The sequence below is a fragment of the Sciurus vulgaris genome, assembly GCF_902686455.1.
Source record: "Sciurus vulgaris genome assembly, chromosome: 17".
Classification (NCBI taxonomy): Eukaryota; Metazoa; Chordata; class Mammalia; order Rodentia; family Sciuridae; genus Sciurus; species Sciurus vulgaris.
In genome coordinates, this window is record NC_136478.1 from 44,821,960 (window position 1) to 44,838,911 (window position 16,952).

Below are 16,952 nucleotides of genomic sequence, written 5' to 3' on the forward strand. Positions count from 1 at the left end.
GCAGGCACTTCCACTCGGAAGAAGGAGTGGAGCGACTGAGTGGTGCGGGGGCCCCTCAGAGCCCCCCTTCTACCTGCCAAGGCCTGGGCACCCTCCCCCCTTGTCCTCCTTGCAGCCTGAGCTTCCCTCCTCAGGCTGCCTGAGTCCTCCTGGAAGCACAGACGTGGCCGCTTGGCAGGTGGGGGCAGCTCTTCCTCAGGCCAGGGCACCAAGAGTGGCAGGGCCGTTACCATGGGCAACTTTCTCTTCCTGGGCCTCCAGGTAGCAGCCCCTTGTGAGGGAGAGCAATGGGGTGGAGCCCAGGAAGATGTTTCGCTCTGAAGCCCATTGATGGAGGCCCGAGGGCCTGGAGAGATTGTCCGGTGGTGTTCATCTCGCCTCCCCTTGCTCCCTTCCTCTGGCAGTGAGCAGCAGCCCTGGTGTGGCTCGGGCCGCACTGCTGCCTGGGCCTCGGCTGTAACCTGGACGCCCTGAGCAGGGCGCTGGGAGCAGCAGGTGGCAGGGCTCCCACCAGACGAGTGCTGTGGAGACACCTGGGCCCTGTCTGGATTGCTGTTGGTCTCCAGGGGCCCAGGGCTGGGCTCCAGGGCACTGAGATTTCCCTGAGCCTCCGCAGACTTTGCTGCTGTTGCTGCCCCTTGGCTCAGGGGCCCCGTATCCAGCTCCTCAGGCCTCCCTCGTGCCTCACCACTCTCTCCCTGGACCTCCTCCTCCACGTCCTCCTCCTCCTCCTCCTCCTCGTCCTCCTCGTCCTCCTCCTCCTCTTCGTCCTCCTCCTCGTCCTCCTCCTCCTCGTCGTCCTCGTCCTCCTCTTCCTCCTCTGGCTCCTCCTCCACAGGCTCCTCCTCCTTGTGCTCCTTCTCCTCGTCCTCCTCCTGTACATTCTCCGCCTCCTCCTCCTTGTGCTCCTCCTCCTGCTCCACGTCCTCGTCTCCTCCTACTCCACGTCCCCCTCCTCCTCCTCCTGCTCCTCCTCCACGCCTTCCTCCAGATGTTCCTGGGCCCTGGGCTCTACTTCTTCCGAAGGAGCTCCAGGGCCCGGAGCCGGTGTCATGGGCTCCTCAGCCTGGTGGACTGGCTGACCACGTGAAGGCGGGAGGACAGGTCTGCTCCGAGTTGGAGGAGGGATCCTCAGGGTTGTGAAGGGGCCCAAGATCCTCCAGGACCGAGATGTTAGCGCTGGTTTTGGGCCGGAGGCCCCCCAGGTCATGCGGCGGCAGGATCCCCATGGTGGCGCCCACTGCCTGCAGGACTGGGCCTCTCAAGCAGCCAGCTGTGGGAGGCGCCCGACGTCCGGGGTCTTGCTGGATGTTCCTGCAGGCAGTCGGGACAGGAGCTGCAGGGTGCTCCCTGTGACGAGAGGGAGCTTCGAGGCAGAAGGCGGATGGGCGCCTGATGGGCACACGCCAGTCGGCGAGGTCCCGCGCCCCCGTTTGCTAGAGCAGGTGCCCATTCTGGGCACCTGGTGTACTTGGATCCGAAGCGAGTCCCGTCGACCAGAGGAGCTCGGCCAACACACCAGCTCCTTGGAGACAAAGTGTGCACCGTTGAGTTGAGCCCCTGTGACGTGGGGCTGGAACGCATGACGGAGGAGGGACCGCGGGCCAAGCAGGGTGGGCAGAGGAAGGCCGCCCCACCCCCACCCGCACTGCTGCTCTCAGCCTAACGCTCCTCTGGACGCTGCTGCAGCTTTTCCCACACCGGCCACACCATTGTTCCCACCGCTTCAGGGTGTCCTTCTGAGGCTGCTTGCCTTCTGCTTATTCAGGCAGCCCTTCTCCATGGCTCCGAAGACTATCTGTATGGCTTCTGCTTGACAGGACTCCACCCACCTAGAGTGAAACCACCATCCATTGCCCGCAAATAGCTCTAGTTGATTCTTCCTCCATGGTTTCCACCATACTATCAATTTAGAAAACCAGGAGAATGGCCCTGCCAGTGTCCCACGGGATTCTTTCTTTTTTTTTTTTTTCAGGAAGATTCTTACTAAGTTGCCCAGGCTAGCAGCAAACTTGCAATCCTCTTGCCTCAGCCTCCACAATCACTGGGGTTATAGACCTGTGCTTTATTTTTTTTGGCCTTTTTTTTTTTTTTTTTCTTTCTTTAATTTTACTAACTCGCATCTGGAGCCTCAATTTTTCTTACATAATCTGTAACTTCTGCTTCAGGAGAGTTGCAGTTTTTTATTTATTTTTATTTATTTTTTTCTTCAGTTGTAGATGAACAGAATGCCTTAAAAAAAAAAAAAATTAGGTAGTGCTAAGGATGGAACCCAGTGCCTCACAAATGCGAGGCAAGCAACAACCCCAAATGGACCTAGTGTTACCAAGGGAACCTTTATAGGAGCGTGGTGGTCTGATCCCCCTTGGCACATTGTGATTTTGCAGGAAGCCTATAAAATGTATATCTGTTCTCAAAACAAATGAATTTTTAGTCTGCTCTCAACAAGCCTGCTTCCACCCAACTCCCAGAGTCTGGGTTCTTGACTCCATGCCCTTACCTGCGTCTGAGCTAGCCTGGCACAACTACACATTGGGTAATGCCATCCCCTTGAGGGTAAGTGAGACCTGTGCACTGCTTGTAACCAACGGAATATGGGAAAAGTTGTGGAATATCACTCTTTTTTTTATGTTTTTTCATAGGAAAGTTGACGAAGATGACACCAAGCAGCAAAGATCCTCCCTCTGTTTCTCTGTTCAATGCTTTGAAACATTCAAGAAACAAACTGCCATGAATTCTATAGCCATAAAGAAATTATTTAATGCCAACCACCTGAACGCTGGAAGCAAATCCTTTCCTCCATGAGAACGGCTAACACCTTCACTTTGTAAGACTCTGGGGAGAGGACGCAGCAAACTGTACCCAGAGAGCAGGCTCTCTGCACCCTAAGAATCTGCCTCCTCTCTTTGGCACTGATGGATGCTGCCTCTTACCCTAGAGCTTGCCCACCACCAGGGAGGACAGAGACAGGTGGGATACTGTGACCTCCAGGACAGCACAGTTCTCCTTTCTCTTCCCACCCAGGCTCTACTCATCTTGCCACGGCCTGAGTGGGACATAGAATCCAGGACAACTGGTGAAATGTTCCTAGTGGAGATGTGGAGTATCCTGTGAACAGGTGACCTTGGAGCAGCTCAGGCCTACGGCCACCTCGCCAGCAATGAGCCTGTGGACAAGGTGTTCTCCCAGCCTGCAGCCCTCAGCCAGTTGCTCTCCGAGGCCCTGTCCCTGGTGACTGTCAGTCTTCCTGGGTGAGGAGGTCCTGGAGATGCTGACTGAGGTAGAAGGAGGAACTTCTCCCTTCTTGTAATTTCTGGCTTAACTGAGCTAGTTCTTCAGACCAGGAAATAAGATTTCCTAGGATGGGACAGAAGAAATTTTCAGAGTGGGAATGGTGTAATGATAGGTGATGAGGACTTTGAGAGATTTCTGTGAAAATATCGCCCAATGCCTTCCAAATGTAATTCTGGCTCATTTTTGGCTGAACTCTGACTTTTTCTTGTTACATTTGGCTTGCAGTGGCCCAGTGAAAACGTGCTCCTGAGGCATTTATAGAACTCCAGAGGCCTTCTGACTCTTAATGTTAGGATGGGATATGAAAAGCACAAACAAAAAGACTGCCCAGAGAAACTATGAAATAGTAAATGATTTGTGATAAATTGTTACATTGCAATAGAAAATCAGTATACTTGTTAAGCCAGGTGTGGTGGCACAAGCCTATAATCCCAGTGACTCAGGAGGCTGAGGCTGAGAACCTCAAGGTGAAAGCCAGTCCCAGCAAGTTAGTAAAGGCCCAAAGCAACTTACCAAGACCATTTCAAAATAAAAAAGTAAAAAGTTCTGGGGATGTGGCTCAGTGGTTAAATGTCCCTGAGTTCAATCTCTGATACCAACAAAAAGTATGTGTATATATATTTAACATATATATACATGTTCAGATATATATATTCATATATATATATACACACATACACATGCATATGTATATATATTAATTTCATGTATCTATTTTATAGTATGTAAAACATATTTCTACGGACAAAACTATACAAAATGGTACACCCAGAAGTTTTCCCCTATATTTTTTTCAAACAGAATACTTTTTTTGTTCTTTATTTTCTAATATGGTGCTGAGTATCAAACCAGTGCCTCACCCATGCTAGGCAAGTGCTCTACCACTGAGCCATAACCCAGCCCTGCAGGTTAAAATTTCAACTAAGGAAGGAAGTTGTAAAAAGTTTGAAACTCATTATGGCTAAGCACAGCTCACAACTTGTTGTTCACTGCTTATTTTCCTTCCTCTGGGACCCATTGTTACCTAGAACCTCACCAAGAGGGGCCCACAAGCCCTCAATTCATCAAACCCTCCCCAGGCTACAGGATGCAGTGCAAAGCAGATCCCACCAGCCAAAGGCCTGGGCCAGCTGAAGGCCTCCAGAGCCACCACTCAGGGAAAAGCTGAAGATATGGGGCAAGGCTGGGTAGGTGAGAGGCTGGGTAGGTGGGAGGCTGGGAAGGTAGGGGGAGGTTGGGGAGGTGGGAGGCTGGGGAGGGGGGGCAAGGCTGGGAGGTGGGGGAGACTGGGGAAGTTGGGGGAGGCTGAGGATGTGGGTCAAGGCTGGGGAGGTGGGGGAAGCCTGGGAGGTGAGGGGAGGCTGGGAGGTGGGGCGGGGCCTAGAAAGGTGCATCTGTGGATACCTCCCCTTGTGGGTGTCTCTCCCTGTGGGCACCTCTCCCTGTGGGTGTCTCTCCCTGTGGGCACCTCTCCCTGTGTGGAGCCTGCTGGACTCACACAGACACGTGCCCTTCTGAGGCCAGGGAGGGGACCTCCGCTGCCTGGAGCCTGACCTGGAGCCACCTCACCTCCTGACCTTGGAGGCCTCAGAGAGTGGGTGGCACGGGAAGTGGTCCCCACAGTGCACTTGCCGAGGGTGCACTGAGCTGCCTGAGTGCCAGGGGCAGGAATGAGGACAGGCACAGCAGAACCCTCTCCTCGGAGACCAGGGCTTCTCTGGCCACTGCTTGCCAGCCACACTGGGCTCAGCGACAGTGCCAGTAACATGAGGTTCCCTCAGACACTGGTTCACTCCCTCCCTCACTGTTCCTGACCATCCTCTATGTGCCGGAGTCACTAGATGGTGCAGGAAACTAAAAGTAAGCGACGCCTAAACAGCTGGCCATGGGAAGACTCAGTAGAAAAGTAAAACTCTGGGGACAGGCACAGGCCTGTGTTCCTAGCACCTGGGAGGCTGAGGCAGGAGGGTCTCAAGTTCAAGACCAGCCTGTGTCATGTAGCAAGACCCTGAGCAATATAGGGAGACCCTGTCTTAAAATAAAAGTTAGAAGGGGCTGGGGATGTGGCTCACGGTAAAGCACCCTGGGTGAAAAGGGCCAGCACTCCGTGAACAACACAGTATGTGCCACACTAGAAGGAAGCACAGGTACTTCAGAATGTAGGGGACAGACAGACGGAGCTGGGATGAGAGCTAGAGGAGACTGAGAAGCCGGTGCTGGGGATGAAGGTGGTCCAGGCCCTGGGACCTCGAGGGAAGTGTTTGCAAGAGCCTATGGCCAGTGTGGGTGGAAAGCGTTTTAGGGACTTTACCATCATTGTGACCAGACGACCTGACAAGCATAACAGAGAGGAGGGAGAGTTTATTGGGGGCTCAGGGTATCAGAGGCCTCTGTCCATAGAAGGCCGACTCCAGTGCTCTAGACCCAAGGTGAGGCACCTCTGGCCATTCCGAGGACAACTGCTCAGCTCTGGGCTACCAGGAAGCAGATAGAAGGGGAGATGGCCGCAGGGCAGATGCACCTTTCTAGACCCAGCCCTACCTCCCAGCCTCCCCCCACCTCCCAGCCTTGCCCCATCTCCCCAGCCTCCCACCTCCCCAGCCACTCCCTACTCCCCAGCCTCCCCCCACCTCCCCAGCCTTGACCCACATCCTCAGCCTCCCCCAACTTCCCCAGTCTCCCCCCACCTCACAGCCATGGCCCCCCAGCCTCCTACCACCCAGCCTCCCACCTCCCCATCCTCCCCCCACCTCCCTAGCCTCCCACCTCCCCAGCATCCCACCTCCCCAGCCTTGCCCCATATCTTCAGCCTCCCCCACCTTTCCCAGCCTCCCCCGACCCCCCCAGCCTCCCACCTCTCCCGTCTCCCATCTCCCCAGCCTCGCCCCATCTGCCTACAGTGACCCTAGCCAGTCCAGTCACACCAGAATGGGCTGATCAGGTCCAGCTTCATAAGCCAACATTTTACTCTGAACAAGTCTGTGTTGGCAGTGTCTGGGGGACACCTCACTTCCAAACCTTAACATTGTAATGCTCTAACATGCCAGGTGACCACACAGCCCCTGCCGGGCTAGGTGACCCTCCCTGGCTGCTTCATAGAGTCCAGTCCTCTCAGCTTCGCATTCCAGGCCCAGCCACACCTGCGTGGCTGTGCTGCCTCTCTCGTGGGCACCTGTCTCCCGGCAGGCCACCCTCCCTCAGCACTCACACAGTCATCCCCGCACAGTGCCCTTCCTCTGCTTGCCACCTGGCCTATCCGCAGGACTCAGGTGACCTCCTGGACCCCAGGGAAGCCTGCTGACTGTTCTCTTCCCCCAACCCTGGGCGGGCACCTGGCAGCCCTGTGCCCCTGCCCCTGTGGATAGCTAGGACTGGGAGGCCATGCTGCCGTTCACTCCTGACACCTCAGGGCTCTGTGCCAGCGTCCACTTCCGAGTCACACTGCGTGTTCAGAGTCCGTGGGTCCCTGTTGCACACACTCACCAGGGACTGGAGCTCCATGCTCACCAGGACGGGTAGAGCAGAGAGCCTGTCCCGCTCCTACCTGCAGGCCACCCAAAGTGGAGGAGACACTGCCTCAGCCTGGTGTCCGAAAGCCCTCGCCAGGCCACACCTGAGCTGTGAGGGAGGCATGACCCCTCTCATATGCGCAGGAGAGTGGACAAAAACCTGCATGTCTTCCTGAACCCGTCCTAGTATGTTCTGAGTGACCCCGCAGCTGCCTGTGGCCTTTCTGCTCCACCCAAGCTCCCCTACTCCATGGACTCTGGTTCCCTCCCTGTGACCCTTGGCATCTGACACAGTGCCATCCTTGAAGGACCTGAGGCCTGGGGAAAGCCTGGCCCTGTGTAGCCCAGCTGGGGCCCAGGACGGCACCTGCTCGCTCCACCCAACTCCACGGTGCGCGGTGCTTCTGCGCTGGGAGCCGAGTCACTGCATCCATCAGATATCGCTCAGCACCTGCAGAAAGTCCAGGACACTCTCCGCCTGGCGGCTCTGCTTTTCACTTTGTGTCTGTGCCACAAACAAGGAAAAAGCAACCAAGAAGCTGTGAGGGCTTAAGGGTTTTGAGTCGGCGACACCCAACGCGGCCGCTTTGAGGGTGTGGATCCTGGTTCACACAGACAGCCCAGCACACAGGTTCTGGATGGCCGCCAGGTTTCCAGGGTGAGCAAGCGCCTCAAAGGGGAAAAACATATTTCACAGATCATAAGTGAAATGGAGGTCTGAATGTTTAAAAATAAATACATAGTGAAGGAAGAAAGGACAGACAAGCACAGAGACTTTGCTGACCTTTAGATTCAAATGAGTGAAAAACAAGTTTTTATAGTTATGGTTGCTGCCGCCGAGGAAACAAAACCTTTTATCTCCAACTCTTCTGAGCCACAGCTCCCAGAACGAGTATTTCCAAATGGGTGCTCTTGAGATTGAACAGAGGAGATTCACTCTTTGGGCTTCAGTTTCCTCATCTATAAGATGGAGATAATGATGATTCTCACAGGATAATTAAAAGAATTAAATTAAATAATACACGCAAAGGACATGAACCAGGGCTCACATGGCACGTGGTGAATTTCATTCATTAGCCATCATCACCATCATCACCATCACCATAACCATCACCATCCACATCACCACCATGACCGTTATGACCATCACCACCATCATCAAGATCAACACAACCATAACCACCATCAAAAACCCCCTGTCATCATCATCGCCACTATCATTAGCCTGATCATTGTCACCTTCACCATCACTAGGATGACATCACTGTCAGCACCATCACCACGTGCGAGGACCTGAGAACCTGATGCAACCAGTAGCCAGACTAGCAACCAGCAAATGGAAACTGGAAACCCGCAGCTGACTGTAGGCAGGGGCAGACTTAGTTTCCCACTGTAGACAGGAGCAGTTCACAGCCCCCACTGAAGGGGACTCTAGACGTGATAGAGGCTGCATTCCTGGGCTGCAGACAGGAAGGAGTTTTTTAGAGCCAGTGCAGTTATTTCTAATTAATAATACTAAGTGCCTGCTTGTTTTTCCAAGGATTCTTTTCAACCCACCTTAAATGCCCTGTTTGGGTGGTTGGCTTAATGGGAAGGCCCAGCTTATCTCCATTCACCTACTGAAAATTGGCCTCAGTGCCATCAGACAAGATCTAGGGGTTCACGCCGCTGAGATGGCCTTCTGGAAAAGGAAGTGACTAGACATTTCCTCTGCTCATTGTCTTCCTTGAAAAGTGACAAGTAGGGAATATTTGTTCCCACTTCTTCTTCCTTCCTGTATGCCAGCAAAAATGTCCAAAGTTAAGAGAGACAGAGAAAGGCACGAGTTACCAAATCTTCAAGGTCTTCTGTCCAGCAAAGCTCAGTGTCCTCTGACCTCCCAGCCCCGTTCCTCCCAGTGGCCACCAGATCACAGCTCAGGCCTGGGCACATGGTGGGGACACGGATTTCAGACCAAGTGCTTCCAGTCCTTTGGTGCTCCTCATTCTTGGCTGGCTGTGCCTGGGACCCCAGCTTCCTCACCCTCAGGTGCATCCCTCAGGCTAAGTTCCCCACTGTCCCCAGAAACCCCTGGCAGGAGCCACCAGGTGCCCAGCAGAGGCCCACCTGAGCACATGGCTTCTTCCCCTTCCTGGCCACTTCCCTACTCGTATCCAGCTTCCTGGAGAAACTGAATAAACTCTTGCCCTTTGCTTGCCTTGGCTTTGGGGACCATCCTACCCTAGGAAAACTCAGCCGTTCCCCGTGGTCTACGCTGCGTGCGTCAGGCCTCATGGGGTCTCTCCCCAGCCATGCCCGCTTCCTCTCACGGTCCCAAGGTCCAGTGCTATCTGTGCCTCTGAGCCCTTCACACAGCTGGGACCCTCTTCCTAGGGTCACCCCTCCCTCCCCTGCAGGCCTCCATAAATGCCCTCCCCAGCCCTCCCCAGGGACCCCACCCCATCTTTGACCTTCACATCCGAGCGCCTTCCCAGGCCTCAGCCCCACATCTGTCTCCATGGGTGCCATGCAGATCCAACCCCCTCAGGGCTCACATGTGCCCAGACACACTGCTGCTGGCCCAGCGCTGCACTGCAGCTCTGGGTGCCCTCTGGACAGCCCTGGCCCGGCGGCCACAGCTCCTGCTCTCTAGGGCGAAGCCTGGGCTTCTGGGTTTTCAGGGCACAGCACGAACTGAGGCACCAATGCAACCTCAGCTCGCGGCTTCAGCCTGCAGACGCCTCCTGCCGCGGCGGGACCAGCCATGCCTGTCTGGCCCTGCACCTGAGGCTGCTCATCGGGACCCTCTTCCTCTCTGCTCCCAGGGTCAGGCGGGAGGGCTGCTCCCCCTCTCCTCAGCTTCCCCACATCGTGACCTCAGGTGAGCTTCCTTGGTCATCTCACGCAGGGCTCTGTGTCATCAAGTGCTGCAATCACCTACTGCTCAGCTTTGCTTGGCCACTTGCTGGTTGTCTCCCACCCGGGAGGTGAGCTCCAAGACAGTCGCTGCTCTCACGGGGGCCTCGTTTCTGAATACGAACCTGCCTGGCATGCACGAGGCTCCAGACCATCACGCTCCTCTGCTGCTGAGATCCTGGCACTCAGCTGCAAGCCCATGCTCAGACACATTTGCTTCTCTTCTAAACAGAGTCCAGGATACCAGGCAAAACTCATCTCCCCAGAGGCCCCAGGACTCTCCCTCAGCCTCCCTGGCCCTGCTGTGTGGTGCTGAGCTCCGGAGCACCAGCTGAACGCAAGCCACACAGCTCAGCTAGGTTGGGAGCAAGGCCTGCAGACCACCCACCACCGTCTGCTCTGAGGGATTGTCTTTCAGGGCTTCCCAGAGCATCCTATCCTAGTGGACTTGCCCCAGGCCACTTGGTGCCATCTGGAATTCTGCGGGACTTCTCCCAGGCCACCATGGGACTTCACCTTAAAATCTCCCGCTTTGATGATCAACAAGTCTATCCAGCACAGGGCCCCAGGGGCTGCTGATTGACAGCCGGCACCAATGAGCTCTGGAGAGCAGGAGAGCAGCTGCTCAGGAGGCACCCTGGGTGCTATTCCTTCATGCACAGGCCACCGTGCCCACGGGAGCACTGTGCAGACACTTGAGCAGCCTGTGCATGAGAGCCAGCCCCTGCCCAGGGCACCACTCACCTGCACACACCCGCTCACACACACCACTCACCCGTCCACACCTGTCCCCACATGCTGCAGCTCACACATGTCGACACACACATCCTCACACCCCGCAAGCTCACACATGTTCATGCACACACGTTTCCACATGCTGCAAGCTCACACATGTTCTCGCACCCTGCCATCTCACCCACACAATTACACATGTTCACACAGCATGTTCTCACAAGCACACACTAAGGCAAACTCTCACACACACCTTTATCAAGTCTATGTGGGCCCTATTCGAATCTCTAAAAGGCTGCATTTACCAAGATAAATAAGTCCGTGAGGTACAGAGTCCATCTTGTTGAAGGGCTGGGTGTTATGGGTCGATCAGTAAATCAAAACATGTGGAAGAGTGCTACATACAGGGACACGGGGCGACTGTACTGCTCCATGCTTTATCGGTTCATCTCTAATCGGAACCAGGTGGTCATGAAGAGCAGAGTTCATGGGAATCCACCCTCTGTTGAACGTGGGCCTGGGCTGGAGGCTGGAAGTCGACTCCCACAATGAAAACAGCTGTAATTGCCTGGCGAGGTCAGGCTCGGGTACAACTAGGGACAGCGGTGACGCTGCAGCTGGTACATAATAGTCTGGGCTCTCTCTAAGAGGAAGGTGGTCCTCTGAAACTCCTCCCAGAAGTGTCTGACTGATGACCAATCTCCGCAGCTATAGAACCAAGTGACATTTGTTTACCCCAGTGGTGGTAATGGTGACGATGGTGATAATAGTGATGGTGATGGTGATGGTGTTGGTGATGGTGATGGTGGTGATGGTGATTATGGTGGTGTTGGTGATGATGATGGTGATGATGGTGATAATGGTGATGGTGGTGGTGATAGTGATGGTGGTAATGGGGATGTTGGTGGTGATAATAGTGATGTCGATGGTGTTGGTGATCATGATGGGGATGATGATGGGGATGAGGGTGATGGTGATGGTGGTGGTGGTGATGTTGGGGATGAGGGTGATGGTGGTGGTGATTATGGTGGTGATGGTGATGGTGGTGGTGGTAGTGGTGATGATGGTGATGGTGGTGGTGGTGATGATGGTGGTGGTGGTGGTGGTGGTAGTGGTGATGATGGTGGTGGTGGTAGTGGTGATGATGGTGATGATGTTGGTGAGGATGATGGTGGTGATGGTGGTGATGGTGATGTTGAGGAGATGATGGTGATAATGATGATGATGGAGGTGAGCATACTGACGGTGATGATCGTGGTGGTGATCATAGTGGTGACGATGATTATAAAGGCAACAGTCAATAGTCAAAACCCCCACATGGCTCCACAAACACAAGAAATATCTCTATAGCAAAGCTCTTCACTGTCAACACCGTGAATTGTGATCCTGATGACAAAAATTCAACAACTTTCACTTCTCCTTGTGATTTATCTACTTAAACCCCCCACCCTCCAAGAAGGAGGCCATTTTCACACACGTGCACCCTACCCAGCCCCTTCCTGTCTCTCGCCAGCTCATTGGTGGACCCTTTGGAAATCCATTCCACACCAGGAGGGCTTGCAGGGTGGTTTTAGTGGCTGACAGCGTCCTACCTCTTCTTGTCTCTTCAGGGTTGTGTACTGTGTGCCTTATTTGATGTTTACTATTTTCAATAATTACATAGTGTTTTTAGCAATTCTGCAAATATTTTGAGATCTGTGGCGCACTCGGCATTAGCGTTGGGACTGCCGTCTACACCCGCTGCACTTCCCTTCGCGGGCCAGGGCAGGCCTCTATAGTAACATTCAGGAGCCAGAATCCAGAGACAGCTTCACACTCTTCCTGACACAGGGAATCTGGCTGCAGCCCTGAGATGGAATTGATCTGCCATCCCAGAGACATTGCAATACAAATAACGCCAGGTGTCCCCTCTTCAGACTCAATCCCTTCTCCCCCTGCCCCATGGTGGGCATGCCCAGCTAAGAGAGCATTCCACCTCTCCACACAAGGAACATGGATTTAACCACTGGTGCTCAGCACTCTGTCCCCCCTGGCTAAATCCATTTGGAAAAACTGCTGTTCAAAATCATCCAAGAGATTCCCGATTGCTAGAGGTCATGATGGTGAAGTTGTGTGTGGACAGCCCTGGGAGGCCAGGTAGGCCCTGCCACAGTTGCTGGCCTGGGCAAAGCCCTCCTGATAGTGACAGGAGGGCACTGTCCCTCCTGATAGTCACCCTGCACACTGTGCTGCAGGAAAGAGGCCATCTTCTTACTCTGTGATGCAGACACGGTGTGGGGCACATCAACAGTGCTCACGTGTTTACAAATTGGTGAGTGAGCCAGGGCGCGGGACTGCAACCTCCGAAGCCGTGAAGAAGGCTGGGGCCCTCTCCTGTCCCCCAGGCTGACTCCTTCATGTGGAGAGAACAGGAAGGAGAGGCTCTAAATCAAGGTTTGCATGAAGAAACATCCATTTGCTGATTTTGTGACCCACAGAAGGCCCTTCACACTGGCCACCCTGGAGGGAAGGTTCTGGGCTGAGCTTCACGGCTCCTGCACTCTAGAGCACACCTCCCGCAATCCTGGAGCTGCTGTAGGAAGAGCACCGAGAGGGCGGCCTGGGGCCACGTGGCATGGTGGGCCTGTGTCTGCCTTCCTTGCAGGGCAGGCTCCTCCCACAGCTCAGGCGGTGACAAGGCTGGAGATCCTCTGTCACTGATGGGAACTCTGGGCCAACCCTCCAGCCCTGTCTTTGGTACACTTGCAGGAACCTGACCACATGACATGCTGGAAAGGGGACAGGGCTGTGAGTGTGTGGGGCACCAGGACAGAGACCCAGGGTCTGGGGTTTCCGGAAGGAAGAACGAATTCACATCTGGGAGCAGACACATCTCTGGCTAATGCATAACTTCTAGAACTAGTTTATGATCCCTTTGAAAGACTCTGGAAAGGCCTGAGAATCTCCCCGAGTTCCTTTGGCATGTGGGATGAATTCCACAGTTGTGAACTTGGCTAGTAGGGTGTTCTCTGAGGTGGTGAGGGCTGCCTTGCCTCAGTCAAGGGGACCCACTGGTGGACTTCCTTCTCCTTCTCCCCAAGACCTCAGAGAAGCCACAGGAAAGAGGGGCAATCAGAGGGACAATGGGCCTCCCCAGGAACCCCGAGGAAGAGCAGCAATCTTCCCCATTCTCTCAGTCTCACGCTGAGCCTCGGAGATGCCCCAGTGGGCCACCAAGAAGAAGTGGGGTCCTGTCCTGGCTCAGGAATGAAGCAGAGCATGGGAAGACTTCTTTGTTTTTGCCGCCAGAAAAGACATAGCCTCTCTTCTCATTTTTTGTGGTCCTCTCTACATATGTCCTTCTAGATATAGTCCCCAAGGCATTGTGGGACTTGATCTGTCTGGTGGACGTACTTGGTGAAGAAGGCTGGGCTGAGGAGATGTTATACTCTTCAGGGCAGGGTCATTGTCTGAACATCAAAAGGTGTCCTGATACCCATCCACCTCCTCTTCTTCTCCCAGATTGCAGGCAGAGGGTGATATGGCCACTGAGACTCTGGCTTCTAATCCCCGGGCAACAACCTACTTCCACACCCATCACCGCTCCTCTCTCCACATTATCCTGGGGCCTGATGGACAGCATGTGATGGCCTAGCCCAAATTGAGCCACCCCATGTGCAGAGACTGGTACAGGAACTTCTGTGGCTAGGGGCATGGGCCATGGAGTTTAGGTTAAAGACTTAGTGTATACAAGATGTGGGACATGGGACAACTTGCTCTCTTGTGCTTCAGTTTCTTCCCTGTCTGCAAAATTGGAGTAATAATAGGCCTTAACCTGAGATGCTGGGAAAGTCAGATGATTTCCTGATTGTTATGGTGCAGCAATGCTGATGGTGATGCTGATGCTGATGATGATGGTGGTAGTGATGATGGTGGTGGTGGTGATGGTAGTGGTGATAGTGGTGGTGGTGGTGATGGTAGTGGTAATGGTGGTGGTGGTGATAGTGAAGGTGGTGATGGTGGTGGTGATAGTGGAAGTGGTGGTGATGGTGGGTCTGGGTGCATCGCGCTGCCCCCACCTGCCTGGAAAGGCGCATCCTTTTACCCTGCTGGAGCAGACGGAATGCAGCTCGGCCCTCCAGAGGAGAGGAAGAGACTGTCTGAGGTGGGAAAGCGCCAAAGCAAGAGCCATCTGCCCAAACCCAGGCAAGGATATGTTGATTGACAAGTCCCTAATTAAACCCTAATTATAATCTGAGAGCCCTAGATCTTTTGGGTCATAAAGGACTTTGATCCTCGAAAAAGTGCTGTCACGTTGACCCCGCCGCCACCTCACCACTCTGGCTCCCTGACTTCAGAAGGGTGCTGCAGAGACAGAGCAGAGGCAGGGGGGCTCAGTGGTGTTGGAAATGAGCTCCCTGCAGTGACCAGGAGCAACCACCCGCAGGGGTCTGAGGTAGCATCTCCCTGGGGGTCCCTGGGGCCACAGACCAGGTGGCTCAGGACAAACCCAGTGTCTGTGCCCTGGAGGAGCTGCCCCTGCTGGGGAGGGGGAGGGCAGAAGGGCTGAGGGGGAGGGGCCACTTTTCAGAGATTCAGTCTAGGCTGGTGCAGCTAAAGATGAATGAAAACCCAATTTCATCCATTTGCCCCTAATGCTTAACAAACAAGAATCCAGTGCAACTGGAAGAGGGGGCGACTCTTCCAGCAGAAGGGCTGACGGAGGGAAGCAGCGTGTGGGTCTCTGCCCCTTTGACATTTAGACCAACATCTCAGATTTTAAACCCACGTGCAATTTGGAAACTGCTTTTTAAGGGAACATGAAATGGAGTTGCTCAGTAGTTCCAAGGCCAATTACAAACATGAATTTCCATGAGACCTTAGGGAATTCCGCTTTCTTGCAGCAAGAGTTTCCTATTTATCCTAAGGGGACCTTAGGGCTCTCAGTAGGAGAGCATGTGTGCTCCCAGGAGCAGGAATGAGGTGCAAGTGGAAGGCGGCCTCCAACAGCAGCTTTACACCGATTTCATGAAGGGCTCCTGTTGATTTAAGCATTGCTTCAACCCCAGGTTCACTCTCTGCCCAGGGGCTTGCTGGGTGTAGGACACAGCAGGGCTGACAGAGGTGAAATGATGCGAGTAGAAAGGTTCCACAAACAGGATCAAATGAATTCTTAACTCTATTACTGGCAGTTATCCCTTGATAATACATACTTTTCCCTGTTTGATTCAGCTCTTTTGCCAATGTGACCAAAAGACCTGACAAGAACAATCAGAGGAGGAACATTTTATTTGTGGGCTTATAAAACACAAGAGGTATCAGTCCATTGACAACCAGCTCCATTCCTTGGGGCCTGAGAGGAGGGAGAACATCATGGCAGATGTGTATGGTGGAGAAAAGTGTCTCAGGACATGACGATCAGGAAGCAGGGAGACTGGGCTCAGCTCACAAAATAGACACCCCAAAGTCTGCCCCATTGATCTTCCTCCTCCAGCCACACCCTACCCGGCCTCAGCTCCCATTCCGTTCATCCCTACCAGAGTGTTAATTTACGAATTCGTTTAAGGCCCTCATGACCCAATCATTTCTCCTCTAAACCTTTTTGCATTGTCTCACACATGACCTTTCGGGCACAATTAATATCAAAGCCATAACAGTCCCAAATCTCACTTATGCCCGTTAGTCCAAGTTCACAATTTAAAAACCCAGGTACAATGTGGAAACTGCTTTTGCAGGAGATAGGAAATGGTAACTATATGGCAGGTACAGAGGTCATTTCATACATCATTCTCAATGGAACTTTAAGTGGTTGAATTTCATTGCAGTACAAACCTCACATTTGCCCTAAGGCCATCATAGAGCCTATACTCAACACTGCCACATATATGCATATTTAACATAGCTTACAGACCAACCTAGGTGCCCATCAATCGAAGAATGGATAAGGAAGATGTGGTTTATATGCACAATGAGATATTACTCCGTCATAAAGATGATGATTTTATGACATTCGCCAGAAAATGGATGAACCTGTAGACTATCATGCTAAGTGAAATAAGCCAATCCCTGAAATACCAAAGATGGAATTCCACACTCTACATGTATGCTCTCTCTCTCTCTCTCTCTCTATATATATATATATATATATATATATGAAAAAGAATTTTTATAAAAGTATTGTGGTGAAAGAAATTCAGGGGTGGGACTAGGACTATAGTTCAGTGGCAGATCGCTTGCCTGGCACATGTGAGGCACTGGGTTCAAATCTTAGCAACACATAAACAAGTAAAATAAATAAAGGCTGTCCATCTACAACTGCTACCAAAAAAAAAAAAAAAGAAAAAAAAAAAGAAAAAGAAAGAGTAAAAAAAATTCAGGAGAACGATGGGACTGTGGTTCACCCATCACTCTTTGTTCTATGCCCACATCTTCCAATATCAACCAATTTTATTAGTTTTCTTTGATTGCCTAGTTCTGTATATAAGTAAAAATACAACTACAATTTTTTCTTGTGATTTCACAAAAGGTGGTATGCTAGACACA

At 53.0% G+C, this 16,952-nt stretch overlaps 3 long non-coding RNA genes across 4 annotated transcripts in view; 2 read left to right on the forward strand and 1 right to left on the reverse strand.

The window, feature by feature from the left end:
* LOC306648647 overlaps positions 1-16,952 on the forward strand; it is a 392,598-nt gene that overhangs the window by 300,575 nt on the left and 75,071 nt on the right. The window lies entirely within an intron of this gene.
* The window catches only part of LOC306648651, a 74,733-nt gene continuing 64,871 nt past the window's right edge, over positions 7,091-16,952 (reverse strand). The window contains exons 2-3 of the long non-coding RNA XR_013760441.1: positions 8,361-8,577; positions 7,091-7,763 (exon numbers count right to left, since the gene is read on the reverse strand). This is a non-coding gene — a long non-coding RNA (uncharacterized lncRNA). The remainder of the gene's footprint in view (positions 7,764-8,360; positions 8,578-16,952) is intronic.
* LOC306648655 lies at positions 10,588-13,333 on the forward strand. 2 transcript variants are annotated; one of them, XR_013760448.1, is made up of 3 exons: positions 10,588-11,017; positions 11,152-11,298; positions 11,634-13,333. It is a non-coding gene; the product is annotated as an uncharacterized lncRNA (long non-coding RNA). The 2 variants fall into 2 exon arrangements; XR_013760449.1 differs by having other exon boundaries at positions 11,152-11,256; positions 11,631-13,333.